Consider the following 20,196-nt stretch of genomic DNA (forward strand, 5'->3'; position numbering starts at 1 on the left):
TGAACGTACACTATCTCATCAAAAGTATCCGGACACCCCCAAAAACATATGTTTTTCATATTAGGTGCATTCTGCTGCCATCTATTCCCAGGTACTCCATATCAGTGACCTCAGCAGTCATAAGACATCATGAGAGAGCAGAATGGGGAGCTTCGCGGAACTCACGGACTTCGAAAGTGTTCAGGTGATTGGATGTTACGTGAGTCATACGTCTGTACGCGAAATTTCCACACTCCTAAACATCCCTAGGTCCACTGTTTGCGATGTGATAGTCAAGTGGAAACGTGAAGGGACACGTACAGCACAAAAGCGTACAGGACGACCTCGTCTGTTGACTGACAGAGACCGCCGACAGTTGAAGAGAGTCGTAATGTGTAATAGGCAGACATCTATCCAGAGCTCCACACAGGAATTCCAAACTCCATCAGGATCCACTGCAAGTACTATGACAGGCGGGAGGTGATAAAACTTGGATTTTATGGTCGAGTGGCTCCTCATAACCCACACACCACGCCGGTAAATGACAAACGACGCCTCTCTTGGTGGAAGGAGCGCAAACAATGGACGACTGAACAGTGAAAAAACGTTGTGTGCAGTGACGAATCACAGTACAAAATGTGGCGATCAGATTGCAGGGTGTGGGTGTAGCGAATGCCCGGTGTACGTGATTTTCCCAAGTGTGTTGTGTCACAGTAAAATTCGGATGTGGTGGTGTTATGGTGTGGTCGTGTTTTTCGTGGAGTGGGCTTGAACCCCTTGTTGGTTTGCGTGGCACTATCGTAACACAGGCCTACATTGATGTTTTGAGCACCTTCTTGCTTCCCACTGTTGAACAGCAGTTCGGGGATGGCGGTTGCATCTTTCAACACGATCGAGCACCTGTCCATAATGCACGACCTGTGGCGGAGTGGTTACACGACAATAACATCGCTGTAATGGACTGGCCTGCACACGGTCCTGACCTGAACCCTATAGAACACCTTTGGGATGTTTTGGAACGCCGACTTCTCACCAGGCCTCACCGATCGACATAAATACCTTTCCTCAGTGCAACACTCCGTGACGATTGAACTATCATTCCCCAAGAAACCTTTCAGCACTTGATTGAACGTAAGCCTACGAGAGTGCAATCTGTCGTCAAGGCTAAGGGTGTGCCAACACCATACTGAAATCCAGCATTACCGATGTAGGGCGCTACGAACTTGTAAGTCACTTTCAGGCAGGTGTCAGGACACTTTTGATCACATAGTGTACCAGTTACTTACACCCCCCCCCCCCCCCCCCGCCCGGAGTAACACATGACTTTTGTAAAATCACTTCGGTTGTTAATATCTTCTGGATACTACGGTCGGCTATAAGTTTATCTTATCAGAGCTGGTCCTACCAGTCAGTGGCAGCTAATGACATTCTTCGACGTGCTCGGATCCTGTTATCCGAAGATTTCGTGAATCAACTAGAAAAAGAGCTTCTCTGACTACTTAAACCATTCCTAACCGCAGTTCCTCTGCTTCAACGATATATTGTAAAAAGAACGGATCATGCATTTTACTTTACAATAAGCGCTAGGCTCCTTCTCTCTGGTCCGTGCACAAAAGAGTGAGGCAATTGCATTTTATTTTACGTCACGTTCATTACCGACACAACTGTCTTTGGTTTTTCCTTGGCGGACCCCCATAACACGTGCCACCATAATACCTTCCATCACCGGTTGCCACGGAGCAACATGTGCACCTCAGCAATTGGAGGGGCCCACTCACCACTGATGCTCACGGGAGGTGCAACTCCTGTGTATATTCTTGGCTCTGCATAAACAGAAGCCTAATGACAGTGTTTTGCTCCATTCTAGGACACTTCCTTTAAAAATGAGACCCTTTCTCCCTGTACTCACGTGAATATCTTCCATTTCTCAAAGAACGTAAGAGTGTACCATGACATTTCCCAACGAAATGTCTTTTTACGCTACAGATTTTTAAGATGGCAGATATTTCATGCTAGTGGGCACATAATAATGAGTCAATCCACTCAATCCAGGGCTTGTTGATAACAGAATTTTGATAATTGTTCCGTTCTATATTTTTTTATAGTTTGAAAAGGATTCACTGTCTGTTAAAATTGAGAGCTTCCCCTCTGTTCAAAACACTTGAAAGACAATTTAGTCACTAGACTGAACCAAAAAACCTTTAATGTGTTGTGACTAGTCAGATGTCTATACAGGGTGAGTCACCTAACATTACCGCTGGATATATTTCGTAAACCACATCAAATACTGACGAATCGATTCCACAGACAGAACGTGAGGAGAGGGGCTAGTGTAATTGGTTAATACAAACCATACAAAAATGCACGGAAGTATGTTTTTTAACACAAACCTACGTTTTTTTAAATGGAACCCCGTTAGTTTTGTTAGCACATCTGAACATATAAACAAATACGTAATCAGTGCCGTTTGTTGCATTGTAAAATGTTAATTACATCCGGAGATATTGTAACCTAAAGTTGACGCTTGAGTACCACTCCTCCGCTGTTCGATCGTGTGTATCGGAGAGCACCGAATTACGTAGGGATTCAAAGGGAACGGTGATGGACCTTAGGTACAGAAGAGACTGGAACAGCACATTACGTCCACATGCTAACACCTTTTTATTGGTCTTTTTCACTGACGCACATGTACATTATCATGAGGGGTGAGGTACACGTACACACGTGGTTTCCGTTTTCAATTATGGAGTGGAATAGAGTGTGTCCCGACATGTCAGGCCAATAGATGATCAATGTGGTGGCCATCATTTGCTGCACACAATTGCAATCTCTGGCGAAATGAATGTCGTACACGCCACAGTACATCTGGTGTAATGTCGCCGCAGGCTGCCACAATACGTTGTTTCATATCCTCTGGGGTTGTAGGCACATACGGTACACATTCTCCTTTAACGTACCCCACAGAAAGAAGTCCAGAGGTGTAAGATCAGGAGAACGGGCTGGCCAATTTATGCGTCCTCCACGTCCTATGAAACGCCCGTGGCCCGTGTTTGTTACAACACGCAACTGAACGTCGGAGGTTTCAAGCGTCAACTTTAGGTTACCGGATGTAATTAACATTTTACAATGCAACAAACGGCACTGATTATGTATTTGTTTATATGTTCAGATGTGCTAACAAAACTAACGTGGTTCCATTTAAAAAAACGTAGGTTTGTGTTAAAAAACATACTTCCGTGCATTTTTGTATGGTTTGTATTAAACAATTACACTAGCCCCTCTCCTCACTTTCGGTCTGTGGAATCGGTTCGTCAGTATTTGATGTGGTTTACGAAATATATCCAGCGGTAACGTTAGGTGACTCACCCTGTATATTCCTGAATAATCTTAGTTACTTACGTCTTGTTGCAGACTAGATATAAGATGCATTATGTTGCTAACGATACAAAATGATACATGTTGCGTTTTTAGTAGAGTACTAAAAACTTAGTTTCAAGCTGTTAAGCGCAAAATAGTTGAATGATCTCTCGTTATTTATTGAGGTAACTTATTTTAACAAAAACTTCAAAACATTTTCCTTTAAGTATCGCAAAATTGTAAAGTGTAACCTCACGTGCAGAATACCCTCGCTTTTGTTAGACTCAAATATTCCAGCTCCCTGCATCTTGGTCTGCCCCTTTTTTTCAGTTGTTATTTGCGTTATGTGGGAAGCAGATTCTTTTCTTTTGCACAGAGTGAATTGAGTAGCTCTTCTTTTTGTACTCTTTTTTCATCACCATTCCCTTCCTCAGTTTCTGGATTTCGTACGGTGACATTCCTTTTTCAGTTTCATTACACCCGATTCTCAGAAACATCCATCCTGGAAAAACGCTGTCTTCAAATGCAGCAATCTTACACTCGATGCGCGCTGCAAGAAATTAAAACTAAATAAACAAGAAACTTACTATGTAGTATTCTGTTTCCAAAGAATCTCTGAACTTAGGAAAACCAAGGCGTAATATGACGTGCTTGCAGCCAAACACTTCTTCATCTCATCCGGCCCTGTGTTCAAACGTTTCCCGTGTGTTAAATTAAGCTTTATAATTTCTACAGCCTTCTTAACAAACAAATTTTTATTTGAATACTAGTGCAAATATTCAAATGATGTTTTACTCATGTATTCACACGGCTTGCTACAGAATCTGTTGATGTTGTCGAACTGTAAAAGGTGAAAAATTGTCATTATCTTATTTTTATGTCCGCGACATTTTAATTGTACACATCCTATTAGACGTGATTAGCACATTATTAATGTAGACGTATGCGTCCTATGAGCGACAAGATATAGTTGAAAAGTGCAAATGTATAGAGTAAAATACCATCGACTGCCGTTTGCTCAGGGTACACGAAACATAGTAGCCGAGCCCTAATGTATCAAAATTGGCACGTCTATGAAAACACGAATTTGTGGGTCTAGAATAAAGTTTCAGTTTACCTTTCTGATAGAAGCGGAATCGGGGAACTCTTAACAACACTACGAATTATGGAAGTAAATAAAGCTAACAACACTAACATTTATCACGGCTGCTCGGAAACCGTTATTAGTTTCTCCTGGCGATTTTTCTGAGACTTAAAAATACTCGACATGGTTGCTCTACACCTACGGGGTGTATCGAATGACGTGCAGTCTGAGTTTTAACTTTGCGAACAAATTCAAGTTGAACTGATATATCGTGTATCGTACAAAGACCGCTAAGGTTTAGGAGACTAATAATGATTTTTATGAATATTGTGAACGGTACGAGTGGAGCCCGATAGCTCTGTAGTCTGTTATACACTCCTGGAAATGGAAAAAAGAACACATTGACACCGGTGTGTCAGACCCACCATACTTGCTCCGGACACTGCGAGAGGGCTGTACAAGCAATGATCACACGCACGGGACAGCGGACACACCAGGAACCGCGGTGTTGGCCGTCGAATGGCGCTAGCTGCGCAGCATTTGTGCACCGCCGCCGTCAGTGTCAGCCAGTTTGCCGTGGCATACGGAGCTCCATCGCAGTCTTTAACACTGGTAGCATGCCGCGACAGCGTGGACGTGAACCGTATGTGCAGTTGACGGACTTTGAGCGAGGGCGTATAGTGGGCATGCGGGAGGCCGGGTGGACGTACCGCCGAAGTGCTCAACACGTGGGGCGTCAGGTCTCCACAGTACATCGATGTTGTCGCCAGTGGCCGGTGGAAGGTGCACGTGCCCGTCGACCTGGGACCGGACCGCAGCGACGCACGGATGCACGCCAAGACCGTAGGATCCTACGCAGTGCCGTAGGGGACCGCACCGCCACTTCCCAGCAAATTAGGGACACTGTTGCTCCTGGGGTATCGGCGAGGACCATTCGCAACCGTCTCCATGAAGCTGGGCTACGGTCCCGCACACCGTTAGGCCGTCTTCCGCTCACGCCCCAACATCGTGCAGCCCGCCTCCAGTGGTGTCGCGACAGGCGTGAATGGAGGGACGAATGGAGACGTGTCGTCTTCAGCGATGAGAGTCGCTTCTGCCTTGGTGCCATTGATGGTCGTATGCGTGTTTTGCGCCGTGCAGGTGAGCGCCACAATCAGGACCGCATACGACCGAGGCTCACAGGGCCAACACCCGGCATCATGGTGTGGGGAGCGATCTCCTAAACTGGCCGTACACCACTGGTGATCGTCGAGGGGACACTGAATAGTGCACGGTACATCCAAACCGTCATCGAACCCATCGTTCTACCATTCCTAGACCGGCAGGGGAACTTGCTGTTCCAACAGGACAATGCACGTCCGCATGTATCCCGTGCCACCCAACGTGCTCTAGAAGGTGTAAGTCAACTACCCTGGCCAGCAAGATCTCCGGATCTGTCCCCCATTGAGCATGTTTGGGACAGGATGAAGCGTCGTCTCACGCGGTCTGCACGTCCAGCACGAACGCTGGTCCAACTGAGGCGCCAGGTGGAAATGGCATGGCAAGCCGTTCCACAGGACTACATCCAGCATCTCTACGATCGTCTCCATGGGAGAATAGCAGCCTGCATTGCTGCGAAAGGTGGATATACACTGTACTAGTGCCGACATTGTGCATGCTCTGTTGCCTGTGTCTATGTGCCTGTGGTTCTGTCAGTGTGGTCATGTGATGTATCTGACCCCAGGAATGTGTCAATAAAGTTTCCCCTTCCTGGGACAATGAATTCACGGTGTTCTTTTCAATTTCCAGGAGTGTATTTTGTCTGTTTACTTCCTTGTCAAGCAGAACAAAACGTGCCCCTAACTTTTCCTCAGGTGCTAAAATTCTAGGAAGACTTGCCCTACTGTGACTGAAATAACCTGGGAAACTAAACCAAAGCTGCTGGTAAACACTTCGGGATGTGAGGTCGTGGTCCAAGAAATTCTTCTGTTCGAATATACGCGTACAGGGTGGTCCATTGATAGTGACCGGGCCAAATATCTCACGATATAAGCATCAAACGAAAAAACTACAAAGAATGAAACTCGTCTAGCTTGAAGGGGGAAACCAGATGGCGCTATGGTTGGCCCGCTAGATGGCGCTGCCATAGGTAAAAAGGATATCAACTGCGTTTTTTAAATAGGAACCCCCATTTTTATTACATATTCTTGTAGTACGTAAAAAAATATGAATGTTTTAGTTGGACCACTTTTTTCGCTTTTTTGCCCCTTCAAGTTAGACAAGTTTCGTTCGTTGTAGTTTTTTCGTTTGACGCTTAATTCGTGAGGTATTTGGCCCGGTCACGATCAATGGAACGCCCTGTATACTCTCGACCGGTCAGTCGGCAAGACTCAGCAGAAGAGCGCCGCTGAGGATGTCCAGCGCACTCCTGGACGAAACGTCATGAACAGAAGAGTTACTTGGACCACGACCTCACATCCTGAAAGGTTTACCAGCAGATCTGTCATCCGGTCGTAAAAGCCTTAACTCTAAGGCAAATCAAAGCTTTCAGGTGATATTCGTGTATGTGGAAGTTTTAAATCAGAGGACAGGAAATTAAAAAAATTCTTCCTGTCCCTCTTTGAATTAACAGGCACTTTCCTCTGAGAGCAAAGAATGTTTTGCTCCTTTCTCAGCACTGTAAAGAAGGCAAGTATTACGTTGTCGAGTTTACCTCGGGCGCACCGTCTTCCGCAATACTCTGGGGACCCCGCGGCGGCATTCTATTGCTTCCTAGGAACTGAATTAGGGGCGAGTGAAAGCGGCTTGTCGGCACCGCGTCGCGAGATGAAGTGAAACGGTAGCAAAGCTAGCATGTCAAACACACCCTGACAGCAATCTGTTTGCGGATATAAAGCGTGTCCCGCTGTTTTACATAACACTGGTGACGAATTTCGATTCAGACAAATTCTTTCCGTCTTTGCGTTTCATCCGCTCAGTTAGTTGCATGTCGGTAGCGCGTTGTTGAGAGAGCACTTGTGACAAACGTTAACACAGCGCTATGAAGTGCTGTGCCTGTAGAAGACAGAAGAACCGTTCCGAGTTCCTCTTCAGAATAAACGAGAGGGAGCTGTTTTTTACTCATCGCATACGAATCTTACTATAACACTCCTGTCTGCTGTTATTACTGCACCATAACCTCAAAGCTGGAAACAGGTTGTGACATAAAACTATTTTGTAAAAGCAATTATGGTACAAAGCAGCAGAGCAGTGTTACCCTCTGGGAGGAATTTTGTTAAGTTGACCGTGTTGTACCTAACGGAGTGGCTTATCGGAAATGAAAGTCAGAAGTACGTAAATATTTGAACAGTACCAAACAAAATTTTGCCTATCTGCACTGTTCAACGGATAAAGAAAACGGCCGCCAGCCTAACTAGGCAAGAGAATGATTAACATTCTCGTTCAAGAAAGTAGTTATTAGTAATTTTAACGGATAAACACGACCTATACTTGGCCACACGCGAGTGCAATGAACTCTGACACACTCATATGTTTACGGTAAGATTGAAACTAACAGTTGGAACAGTACAAACTATTTGCAAAATTATAACAGCTACCGAAACACACTATTACTTTCAGGACTTACACAAAGTGAGTGGTCTTTATACTGTTAATATGCACACAAGAGAGACAAACACTTAGTAATCATGAACATATAATTTCCTACTATGCAATTTTCCACTTTTACTACCATGAGACATAAAATTAACATTTATGTAAGATACTAACTCACTTTCTGCGATTAACAACAGGTAGTAATGTGATCATTTACTAAGCAAAACTTTATAAGCCTCAGTCTTGAGAAATTTTAATTTGAATTTGGCAACAACACATTAATAATCAGTTTTACTAGGAAAATTATTTCAGCAAGCATCATTAACTCTAACTCACTCTCTTGCCACGTTAACTTTAACTTTACTCTGTCCAATAGGCATTAATTAGCAAACTGAGTTTTAACGTACTTTCAGTAAGGATACTCGGTAATCACTTTAGTTCAAACGGAGAGGACCCTGAGAGGTGTTATGATGAGGAGAAAAGTCAAGGTAGGTACATAAATTCAGATATAAATTACCTTATATTTCAGCACAATAACACATCCATTAAGCTGATCCTTCACTGTACATCATTATAGTGTTACGTTGCAATGATTGCGCAATGTGGTGGCCACTGCATGTTGGTAGGTGGAATTGCAGGCAGAATTGCTGGACTCTGTCATTTCTTGGTGGCGATGATAGATACAAATTCCAGAATAGCCCAGCTATTTATCCATCCATCCGAGGCATTGGAAAATAACAGAAAAGCCTCTCTCGAAACCAGCACTATGCAACTTTTACACGGCAGTGCACGGACTCGTAGCTCATCTCTGACTGCTGGCTCGTCCCCGACCAACTATCAGTTCCACCTTTTCCACCTAGGCCAACCACAATCTGCGCGCGCTACACAGTTCCGTTCCCGGGGGGAACCACAACAACTTTTACACATAGAATAACTAAGAGCCCTAAGTGAGGATCAGCAATTTACATAACAGCAACCAAATACATTAAATAAAACAGAACATTTTCACATATTGACACTTCTACAAAAAATTATTCACACAGAATTGCAATTATATACAGTAAGTTTTATTCCCTCCAAATGGGACAAAGCATTCAAACGAGAGATATGCTACACAGCATGCAATCAGACCATGACTCAAAGTTTGTGCAAAGAAAGAAATATACAGTTTTATGTTATCGATTCAATCGCACACAGTTACAGGAGCTCAGCGATGTAACATTAAATGAAACAAAAGTAAAATTAAATCAGCACAGCAGTAGAGCTATGGTGTTACATTACGAGCTAGAAGCAGCTACAATCGCTACTATTATTTTTCACTGAGAAACAATATAAATGTACAAGGTTAAAACACTCCTTCAGACTGCTGAACACATTAATGAATATTTCTCCAAAAAGTGACAAACTATGAAGGTACCGGACACAGAATGTTGATGGAAATGACACACTATGATGAAAAACGTATTGAAGAAAAGAAATTGTTTATCAGTGGAAACTCAAACACTGAATGTGCTGCAATATTTATTTATCTGATGAACAGCTTTTTTAATGGTCAGACAATAATTACCGTCGTCAAAGATGATGGTAAGCTCGTGAATAAGTCTGTACAATCTTGTAGGTATTTAGGCCGTCTCATTTTCATCTGCTAATTCTCCTTCACCGTTGACGTTTCGAATCCTTTCTTCAGATTCTATTTGAGGAAATATATATTAAAATTATGCTTAAAAACTCACAGCTTAAAAGTATTCCTTCACAGTGGAGTAATGAGATAGGTGAAATAGAGACTAAGCAGAGAATGAATGTAAAGGCCGAGAGATTTACGCAGGCTGAGCCAAATTAGATCACTGATTCAAACCCAGCGCCGGCCGATGTGGCCGAGCGGTTCTAGACGCTTCAGTCTGGAACCGCGCGACCGCTACGGTCGCAGATTCGAATCCTGCCTCGGGCAGGGATGTGTGTGATGTCCTTAGGGTAATTAGGTTTAAGTAGTTGTAAGTTCTAGGGGACTGATGACCTTAGATGTTAAGTCCCATAGCGCTCAGAGCCATATTTTTCAAAAAATGGTTCAAATGGCTCTGAGCACTATGGGACTCAACTGCTGTGGTCATAAGTCCCCTAGAACTTAGAACTACTTAAACCTAACTAACCTAAGGACAGCACACAACACCCAGCCATCACGAGGCAGAGAAAATCCCTGACCCCGCCGGGAATCGAACCCGGGAACCCGGGCGTGGGAAGCGAGAACGCTACCACACGACCACGAGATGCGGGCCATATTTTTCAAATCCAGCTGCAACAAAATCGATATTTATAACCAAGGAACTATCGAGATGTTAAAAGTAATACAAACATTACAAATAATTTACAAGTAAAGGAGTGCACGTAACTCCTGAGAAGATGTCAGTCTGGTAGAACGGCAGAAAATAACACAATGCAGACTATATTGAAACCCATATCCTCACGAAGCAATTACGTTCTAACATTTTCTTAGCCGATAACCATAGATTTCACACGCCACCTGTGTAACAGAAGAAAAAATAATTCTGCATTCTTAGTGCAATTAATACGTGTTTTGTCTCGAATTGTGATCATAACAATGTGGATGGTGTACACTGTCCATGCCTCAAAGGGTCGTGGCTGCTGCACACTGTCGAGTCTGTCACGTGTCTCAAAAGGTCATTTCGAGCTTACAGCGTGCGCACGTTCTCATTTTACTGCAAGAGAGGTTATCACCGCGTGGGTTGCCCGCCGAATTGGTGCACACTATAGCGTCACTTGAATATTCAACCCGGATCGTGAAAAATAAAATATCAGTCTCCTAACTCTCAGTTATGTGACTGGATTTGTGATTTCCTGTCAGAGAGGTCACAGTTCGTAGTAATTGACGGAAAGTCATCGAGTAAAACAGACGTGATTTCTGGCATTACCCAAGGTAGTGTTATAGGCCCTTTGCTGTTCCTTGTCTATATAAACGATTTGGGAGACAATCTGAGCAGCCGACTTCGGTTGTTTCCAGATGACGCTGTCGTTTATCGACTAATAAAGTCATCAAAAGATCAAAACAAACTGCAAAACGGTTTAGAAGAACTATCGTAATGGTGCGAAAAGTGGCAGTTGACCTTAAATAACGAAATGTGTGAGGTCATCCACATGAGTGCTAAAAGGAACTCGTTAAACTTCGGTTACACGATAAATCAGTCTAATCTAAAAGCCGTAAATTCAACTAAATACCTAGGTATTACAATTACGAACAACTCAAATTAGAAGGAAAACATAGAAAATGTTGTGGGAAAGGCTAACCAAAGGCTGCGTTTTATTGGCAGGACACCTAGAAAATCTAACAGACCTATTAAGGGGACTGCCTACTCTACTCTCGTCCGTCCTCTTTTAGAGTACTGCTGCGCGGTGTGGGATCCTTACCAGATAGGACTGACGGAGTACATCGAAAAAGTTCAAAGAAAGGCAGCACGTTTTATATTATCGCGAAATATGGGAGAGAGTGTCACAGAAATAATAAAGGATTTGGGATGGACATCATTAAAAGAAAGGCGTTTTTCGTTATGACGGAATCTTCTTACTAAATTCCAATCGCCAAATTTCTCCTCAGAATGCGAAATTATTTTGTTGACACCGACCTACATAGGGAGGAACGATCACCAAGATAAAATAAGGGAAATCAGAGCTCGCACGGAAAGATATTGGTGTTCATTCTTTCCGCGCGCTATACGGGATTGGAATAATAGCGAATTCTGAAGGTGGTTCGATGAACCCTCTGCCAAGCACTTAAATGTGATTTGCAGAGTGTCCATGTAGATGTAGATGTAACTGTCATCCACTGTTAGAGAACGAGATGCAGAGCGCTGCCTGCAAATTTTATCTGTTAGCTACCACAAGCTGAGTGAGACAGAACCGTGCGATGCCTTTTGGCAGCCAACTGGGAGGACTTTGTCAGTGTAAACCACACGAAACTTGAGTATCTCTCGGCGTAATAAAACGTATTTTCAAACGTGTAGAAGATACTTTTACTGTGTAGCGTGATGGAAGGGAGAACTGAAATGGCTTTTTAGAACATCTGAATTAAATACACCAGAACTGATAAATAGCTTTCCCTCTTTGATGTATTGGTCTGGTATAACGAAGCGGAGATTTTGGCATACGCTTCCAGCTATTGGGAGAGTGTTATTACGGAAGCAGTTGAAATTTATTTAGCAAGTTATATTCTGAAGAGAGATGGCGCTTTCTGCTTAAATACTGCGTGGAATCCTGCTCTGTCATTAGATGCACAACAGAGAGACAGAGTAAGTGCTACTTCACCTGTTGGTTATTAATATTCAGAATCGATAACTTCTGACGTTTGTCATTTTTGGTTATGTGGTGGCGTAAGTGTTTATGCTTTGTGTGTGTGTGTGTGTGTGTGTGTGTGTGTGTGTGTGTGTGTGTGTGTGTGCGAGCGGGCGCGTTATCATTCTGCGCATGTACTGCACAGCGGGTTTTAAATCTCCTTGTAAGTCACTTTTTCGTATCATTTGTGCCTTGAAAATGGCAGGACGTGCACATGTAAGAAAACTGGAGATTGTCGAAGACGTCACGCAGCTGTACTCCCGAAAATTATATGTACAGTAGGCACATACTCTACACGATCAGTTTGACCTCTCGGCATCCATTGCGTGTGAGCAACAGCACAAATCACCACTGCAACGAGGTGCACGAAAAAGATGGGCAAGTGAATAGCTGTAACCTTGTTAGTGGCATCAGGTTTTCAGCAGCGGTACATGATTTCTTTGACGCCAGATGAGCATCCTAGAAGAGTGTGGAGGCAGCCACATATCAATTCTCACCTCAGGCATGCAGTCCCGCGTCTTCAGCAGGGAAGTGGATCAGCCATGTTCCGTGCTGGTGTCGCATACGCATGGCGGCTGTCTCTCATCACTACCGAGGGTGATTTGACGGTTGTACGGCACTGGGACAGGCTGCTCAACCATTGTCCAGTCCTGCGCTCAAGGATTGTCTTTCAAGACGATATTGGACGAGCTTATGGCGCCCCCTACGGAGAACTCCCACCCTGAGATAGACATCAACCGAATGGAATGAGCTGCAATAACTGTGGACATCGCCAAGATTGAACTTGCGTGAGACCAGCTTTGCCTCGCCGCAGGAACCCTCCTCACAAACTGGATGACATCAGGATGGTCATAGTCGAAGAGTGGGACTGACTTGAGGAGCGACATCTCGACCATCGTGTGGGAAGCATGCCGAGAACAGTCCATGTCAGAGAAGTCCTAGTATTTGTAAACCATAGCGCTTTAACCCCCATGAACCATGGACCTTGCCGTTGGTGGGGAGGCTTGCGTGCCTCAGCGATACAGATAGCCGTACCGTAGGTACAGCCACAACGGAGGGGTATCTGTTGAGAGGCCAGACAAACATGTGGTTCCTGAAGAGGGGCAGCAGCCTTTTCAGTAGTTGCAAGGGCAACAGTCTGGATGATTGACTGATCTGGCCTTGTAACAATAACCAAAACGGCCTTGTTGTGCTGGTACTGCGAACGGCTGAAAGCAAGGGGAAACTAAGGCCGTAATTTTTCCCGAGGGCATGCAGCTTTACTGTATGATTAAATGATGATGGCGTCCTCTTGGGTAAAAAATTCCGGAGGTAAAATAGTCCCCCATTCGGATCTCCGGGCGGGGACTGCTCAAGAGGATGTCGTTATCAGGAGAAAGAAAACTGGCGTTCTACGAATCGGAGCGTGGAATGTCAGATCCCTTAATCGGGCAGGTAGGTTAGAAAATTTGAAAAGGGAAATGGATAGGTTAAAGTTAGATATAGTGGGAATTAGTGAAGTTCGGTGGCAGGAGGAACAAGACTTCTGGTCAGGTGACTACAGGGTTATAAACACCAAGTCAAATAGGGGTAATGCAGGAGTAGGTTTAATAATGAATAGGAAAATAGGAATGCGGGTAAGCTACTACAAACAGCTTAGTGAACGCATTATTGTGGCCAAGATAGATACGAAGCCCACACCTACTACAGTAGTACAAGTTTATATGCCAACTAGCTCTGCAGATGACGAAGAAATTGAAGAAATGTGTGATGAAATAAAAGAAATTATTCAGATAGTGAAGGGAGACGAAAATTTAATAGTCATGGGTGACTGGAATTCGAGTGTAGGAAAAGGGAGAGAAGGAAACGTAGTAGGTGAATATGGATTGGAGCTAAGAAATGAAATAGGAAGCCGCCTGGTAGAATTTTGCACAGAGCACAACTTAATCATAGCTAACACTTGGTTTAAGAATCATGATAGAAGGTTGTATACATGGAAGAACCCTGGAGATACTAAAAGGTATCAGATAGATTATATAATGGTAAGACAGAGATTTAGAAACCAGGTTTTAAATTGTAAGACATTTCCAGGGGCAGATGTGGACACTGACCACAATATATTGGTTATGACCTGTAGATTAAAACTGAAGAAACTGCAAAAAGGTGGAAATTTAAGGAGACGGGACCTGGATAAACTGAAAGAACCAAAGGTTGTAGAGGTTTCAGGGAGAGCATAAGGGAACAATTGACAGGAATTGGGGAAAGAAATACAGTAGAAGAAGAATGGGTAGCTTTGAGGGATGAAGTAGTGAAGGCAGCAGAGGATCAAGTAGGTAAAAAGACGAGGGCTAGTAGAAATCCTTGGGTAACAGAAGAAATATTGAATTTAATTGATGAAAGGAGAAAATATAAAAATGCAGTAAATGAAGCAGGCAAAAAGGAATACAAACGTCTCAAAAATGAGAACGACAGGAAGTGCAAAATGGCTAAGCAGGAATGGCTAGAGGACAAATGTAAGGATGTAGAGGCTTGTCTCACTAGGGGTAAGATAGATACTGCCTACAGGAAAATTAAAGAGACCTTTGGAGAGAAGAGAACCAGTTGCATGAATATCAAGAGCTCAGATGGCAACCCAGTTCTAAGCAAAGAAGGGAAGGCAGAAAGGTGGAAGGAGTATATAGAGGGTCTATACAAGGGCGATTTACTTGAGGACAATATTATGGAAATGGAAGAGGATGTTGATGAAGATGAAATGGGAGATACGATACTGCGTGAAGAGTTTGACAGAGCACTGAAAGACCTGAGTCGAAGCAAGGCCCCCGGAGTAGACAACATTCCATTGGAACTACTGACGGCCTTGGGAGAGCCAGTCCTGACAAAACTCTACCATCTGGTGAGCAAGTTGTATTAAACAGGCGAAATACCCTCAGACTTCAAGAAGAATATAATAATTCCAATCCCAAAGAAAGCAGGTGTTGACAGATGTGAGAATTACCGAACAATCAGTTTAATAAGCCACAGGTGCAAAATACTAACGCGAATTCTTTACAGACGAATGGAAAAACTAGTAGAAGCCGACCTCGGGGAAGATCAGTTTGGATTCCGTAGAAATACTGGAACACGTGAGGCAATACTGACCTTACGACTTATCTTAGAAGAAAGATTAAGGAAATGCAAACCTACGTTTCTAGCATTTGTAGACTTAGAGAAAGCTTTTGACAATGTTAACTGGAATACTCTCTTCCAAATTCTAAAGGTGGCAGGGGTAAAATACAGGGAGCGAAAGGCAATTTACAATTTGTACAGAAACCAGATGGCAGTTATAAGAGTCGAGGGACATGAAAGGGAAGCAGTGGTTCGGAAGGGAGTAAGACAGGGTTGTAGCCTCTCCCCGATGTTATTCAATCTGTATATTGAGCAAGCAGTAAAGGAAACAAAAGAAAAATTCGGAGTAGGTATTAAAATCCATGGAGAAGAAGTAAAAACTTTGAGGTTCGCCGATGACATTGTAATTCTGTCAGAGACAGCAAAGGACTTGGAAGAGCAGTTGAACGGAATGGATGGTGTCTTGAAAGGAGGGTATAAGATGAACATCAACAAAAGCAAAACGAGGATAATGGAATGTAGTCAAATTAAATCGGGTGATGCTGAGGGTATTAGATTAGGAAATGAGACACTTAAAGTAGTAAAGGAGTTTTGCTATTTGTGGAGCAAAATAACTGATGATGGTCGAAGTAGAGAGGATATAAAATGTAGACTGGCAATAGCAAGGAAAGCGTTTCTGAAGAAGAGAAATTTGTTGACATCGAGTATAGATTCAAGTGTCAGGAAGTCATTTCTGAAAGTATTTGTATGGAGTGTAGCCATGTATGGAAGTGAAACATGGACGGTAAATAGTTTGGACAAGAAGAGAATAGAAGCTTTCGAAATGTGGTGCTACAGAAGAATGCTGAAGATTAGATGGGTAGATCACAAACTAATGAGGAGGTACTGAATAGGATTGGGGAGAAGAGGGAGTTTGTGGCACAACTTGACCAGAAGAAGGGATCGGTTGGTAGGACATGTTCTGAGGCATCAAGGGATCACCAATTTAGTATTGGAGGGCAGCGTAGAGGATAAAAATCGTAGGGGGAGACCAAGAGATGAATACACTAAGCAGATTCAAAAGGATGTAGGTTGCAGTAGGTACTGGGAGATGAAGAAGCTTGCACAGGATAGAGTAGCATGGAGGGCTGCATCAAACCAGTCTCAGGACTGAAGACCACAACAACAACCAACAACAGCGCTTTAAGAAGCAGCTGACTTCCAGTTATTACTTGGCGGCTTTCCAGGGCTGCAGCACTTGGATAACTCTTGTCAACCAGCAGAAGAGTCCGAGGGTCGAGACCAAACTCGTTACAGGAAAAAGTCAACTCTGGATTTTTTCTACTAGATGGGAATTAAGATGATCACGTGTAAATGGAATTTTCCAATAAGGCAATGTAGAGGTTCGTGTGCAACCATATATGAGTGGAAAGAAACATTTAGAAAACATATAAAGGGTCAGTCACCGATAGTAGTGTACAGTCGTAGAGTTAGTGAATAGCCAGTAGTAAAGGTGTGAGTAGAGTATCAACGGATGTGCCAACAACTTTGAGGAAAGCAGCTACTAATAGAACCGTAACACTTCATCCACGAGACGACAATACAACACCGGGCGACAATATCAGGCAGATAATAGCATTTTCACTAGGGTCTTATATACGAGGTGTGGCTAGAAAAAAACCGGACTAGTACTGGTGAAACAATAAAACGAATGCAATAAGGCTGAAAGTCGCGTGGCCTGTCACGTGACTCTCGCTCCGCCTACTGCTCGAGTTTCATCTGCCTCCTGCACTCAGTCTGCCCGTGGCGTCTGTTTTAAGTAGTTGACGTTTTGTCTGTGCGTCGGAAAATGTTGAGTGTACAGAAAGAACAGCGTGTTAACATCAAATTTTGTTTCAAACTAGGAAAATCTGCAAGTGAAACGTTTCTAATGTTACAACAAGTGTACGGCGATGATTGTTTATCGCGAACACAAGTGTTTGAGTGGTTTAAACGATTTAAAGATGGCCGCGAAGACACCAGTGATGACACTCGCACTGGCAGACCATTGTCAGCAAAAACTGATGCAAACATTGAAAAAATCGGTAAACTTGTTCGACAAGATCGCCGTTTAACAATCAGAGCAGTGTCTGAGTTAACAGGAGTTGACAAGGAAAGTGTCGAACAAGTTTACCGATTTTTTTCAATGTTTGCATCAGTTTTTGCTGACAATGGTCTGCCAGTGCGAGTGTCATCACTGGTGTCTTCGCGGCCATCTTTAAATCGTTTAAACCACTCAAACACTTGTGTTCGCGATAAACAATCATCACCGTACACTTGTTGTAACATTAGAAACGTTTCACTTGCAGATTTTCCTAGTTTGAAACAAAATTTGATGTTAACACGCTGTTCTTTCTGTACACTCAACATTTTCCGACGCACAGACAAAACGTCAACTACTTAAAACAGACGCCACGGGCAGACTGAGTGCAGGAGGCAGATGAAACTCGAGCAGTAGGCGGAGCGAGAGTCACGTGACAGGCCACGCGACTTTCAGCCTTATTGCATTCGTTTTATTGTTTCACCAGTACTAGTCCGGTTTTTTTCTAGCCACACCTCGTACGTTTCATTGAATGCTGTTGAACAGAAACTGTCCGTCTTTGTCTAAATTAGAAGTGTAGCGGATTTCATTCGTCAGTAGGAACAAGTAGCTGCACAGTACTCGCCTTCTGTGAGTTTGGCCGAGTGGCCAGTGATATAATAATTAGGCCAAGTGCCCTCTAAGTTAATAGGCATTAAAGGGACATCCTCCTCTAGCATTACTTTTGCTCAACAGTAGTCGTCGATACCAATATTATTCTTTCAATTTTGGACAGGTCGGTTTTATCTCAGTTACTTTTATGAAAACTTTCATGTAATTTTATGCACAGTACATTATGTTTCAAGCTAAAATTTATGAAAAGAAATTACTTTATAAAATATTTTAGTTTCGATGTTTTAATCGATAAGTAGTCTGCCCCCGGTAGCTGAGTGGTCAGCGCGACAGACTGTCAATCCTAAGGGCCCGGGTTTGATTCCCGGCTGAGATTTTCTCCGCTCAGGGACTGGGTGTTGTGCTGTCCTAATCATCATCATTACATCCCCATCGACGGGCAAGTTACCGAAGTGGTTTCAAATCGAAAGACTTCCACACGGCGAATGGTCTACCCGACGGGAGACCCTAGTCACATGACTTTTTTTATCGATAAGTACTAGTTCTGAATGTACAGTTACAATTATTTTCTTAGAAACATTGGAATTTACGAATTGTTGCACACTTCAATATCTGTTATTAATTACGCAATCCTGTGCTGTTTTTTGGCCTTTGGTTCAAATGGCCCTTAGCACTATGCGACTTAACTTCTGAGGTCATCAGTCGCCTAGAACTTAGAACTACTTAAACCTAACTAACCTAAGGACATCACACAACATCCATGCCCGAGGCAGGATTCGAACCTGCGGCCGTAGCGGTCGCTCGGTTCCAGACTGTAGCGCCTAGAAACGCACGGCCACTCCGGCCGCCGTTGTTTTTTTATTCATTTATGAAATAATAATCGAAATTTACAATGTAATGGAAACTAGTAGAAATGCATTTGTTAAGAAAAATTGTAAACACTTCGCAATATTGTTATATCCTCAGAGAGTGAAAGTGGTAAGGATGCCTCTGATGTGATCGGACGTATTTTTGTTTGAGTAATGTAATTTGAGCTTTGTGTATGTGAAAAGTGAAAGTACTGTGTGATATACTGAAATGCGAGAAAATATACTTACGTAAACAAAATGCTGCAACAACAATCTTCAAATTTATTTAGTTCAAAGTAACCGTGAGGTCCTGATGTGAGATTTTCCACTTCAAGAATCAGACCTCCTAGAGAAGGAGAACTGGAGCCATCTCAACATAGCAAGCTAAGTAAAGTTGATAATTTATTGTATTCTTCGCTCCACTCAAATCTTCATAAAAGACTTTGCTTATTAATTACTGGGACTGGACATTGTTTAATGTGGACAATAGATCGAATCAGGACTGGTGAGATCACAAGGCCAAGTGCCTATTTACTCACTAGACGACAGAACAACTGTCTCTGAGCCAGGCAGCTCAGGTAGTGAATTTTATATTGTTTATGACAAAGAGCCAAGTGTCTCTTGTCTCTTGCTAGTGGGCAGCCTATGTGTATCAAGACGGAATCACAGTGAAAGGAGTTTCGACAGCAAACAATTGGTACAAGGTGTAACTCATGTTTATATGTTAGGCAGACACCTCACATATGAATGGGTCCAATGATAAGTAAGACAACGGCCTTGCCGCAGTGGTAACACCGGTTCCCGTCAGATCACCAAAGTTAAGCGCCGTCGGGCTGGGCTAGCACTTGGATGGTTGACCATCCGGTCTGCCGAGCGCTGTTGGCAAACGTGGTGCACTCAGCCCTTGTGAGGCAAACTTAGGAACCACTCGACTGAGAAGTAGCGGCTCCAGTCTAGTAAACTGACATACGGTCGGCAGAGCGGTGTGCTGACCACATGCCCCTCCATATCCGCATCCAGTGACGCCTATAGGCTGAGGATGACACTGTGGGGCGGCGGGTGGAAATTTTGTTCTTTAAATGTTCCTATTATTTATGCTGTTGTAATTAGAATTCCTAGTGCCCACTTCATCTGAGAAATACACTTATAGCTACAGCTTATAGCTCTGAGGAATTAGGACATTGTCTGGGATTTATAATCAAAAAACGATCGTATAAAAAACGTTCTCTATATTCTGAAAGTCACAGATGAAAAAAAAA

At 43.3% G+C, this 20,196-nt stretch overlaps 1 pseudogene; it reads left to right on the plus strand.

Moving 5' to 3' along the window:
- Window positions 1-19,704: 19,704 nt before the first annotated feature.
- On the plus strand, window positions 19,705-19,822 carry LOC126238128 (5S ribosomal RNA; annotated as a pseudogene).
- The last annotated feature ends 374 nt before the right edge of the window (window positions 19,823-20,196 follow it).

Source organism: Schistocerca nitens, chromosome 2 (assembly GCF_023898315.1).
Source record: "Schistocerca nitens isolate TAMUIC-IGC-003100 chromosome 2, iqSchNite1.1, whole genome shotgun sequence".
NCBI lineage: Eukaryota > Metazoa > Arthropoda > Insecta > Orthoptera > Acrididae > Schistocerca > Schistocerca nitens.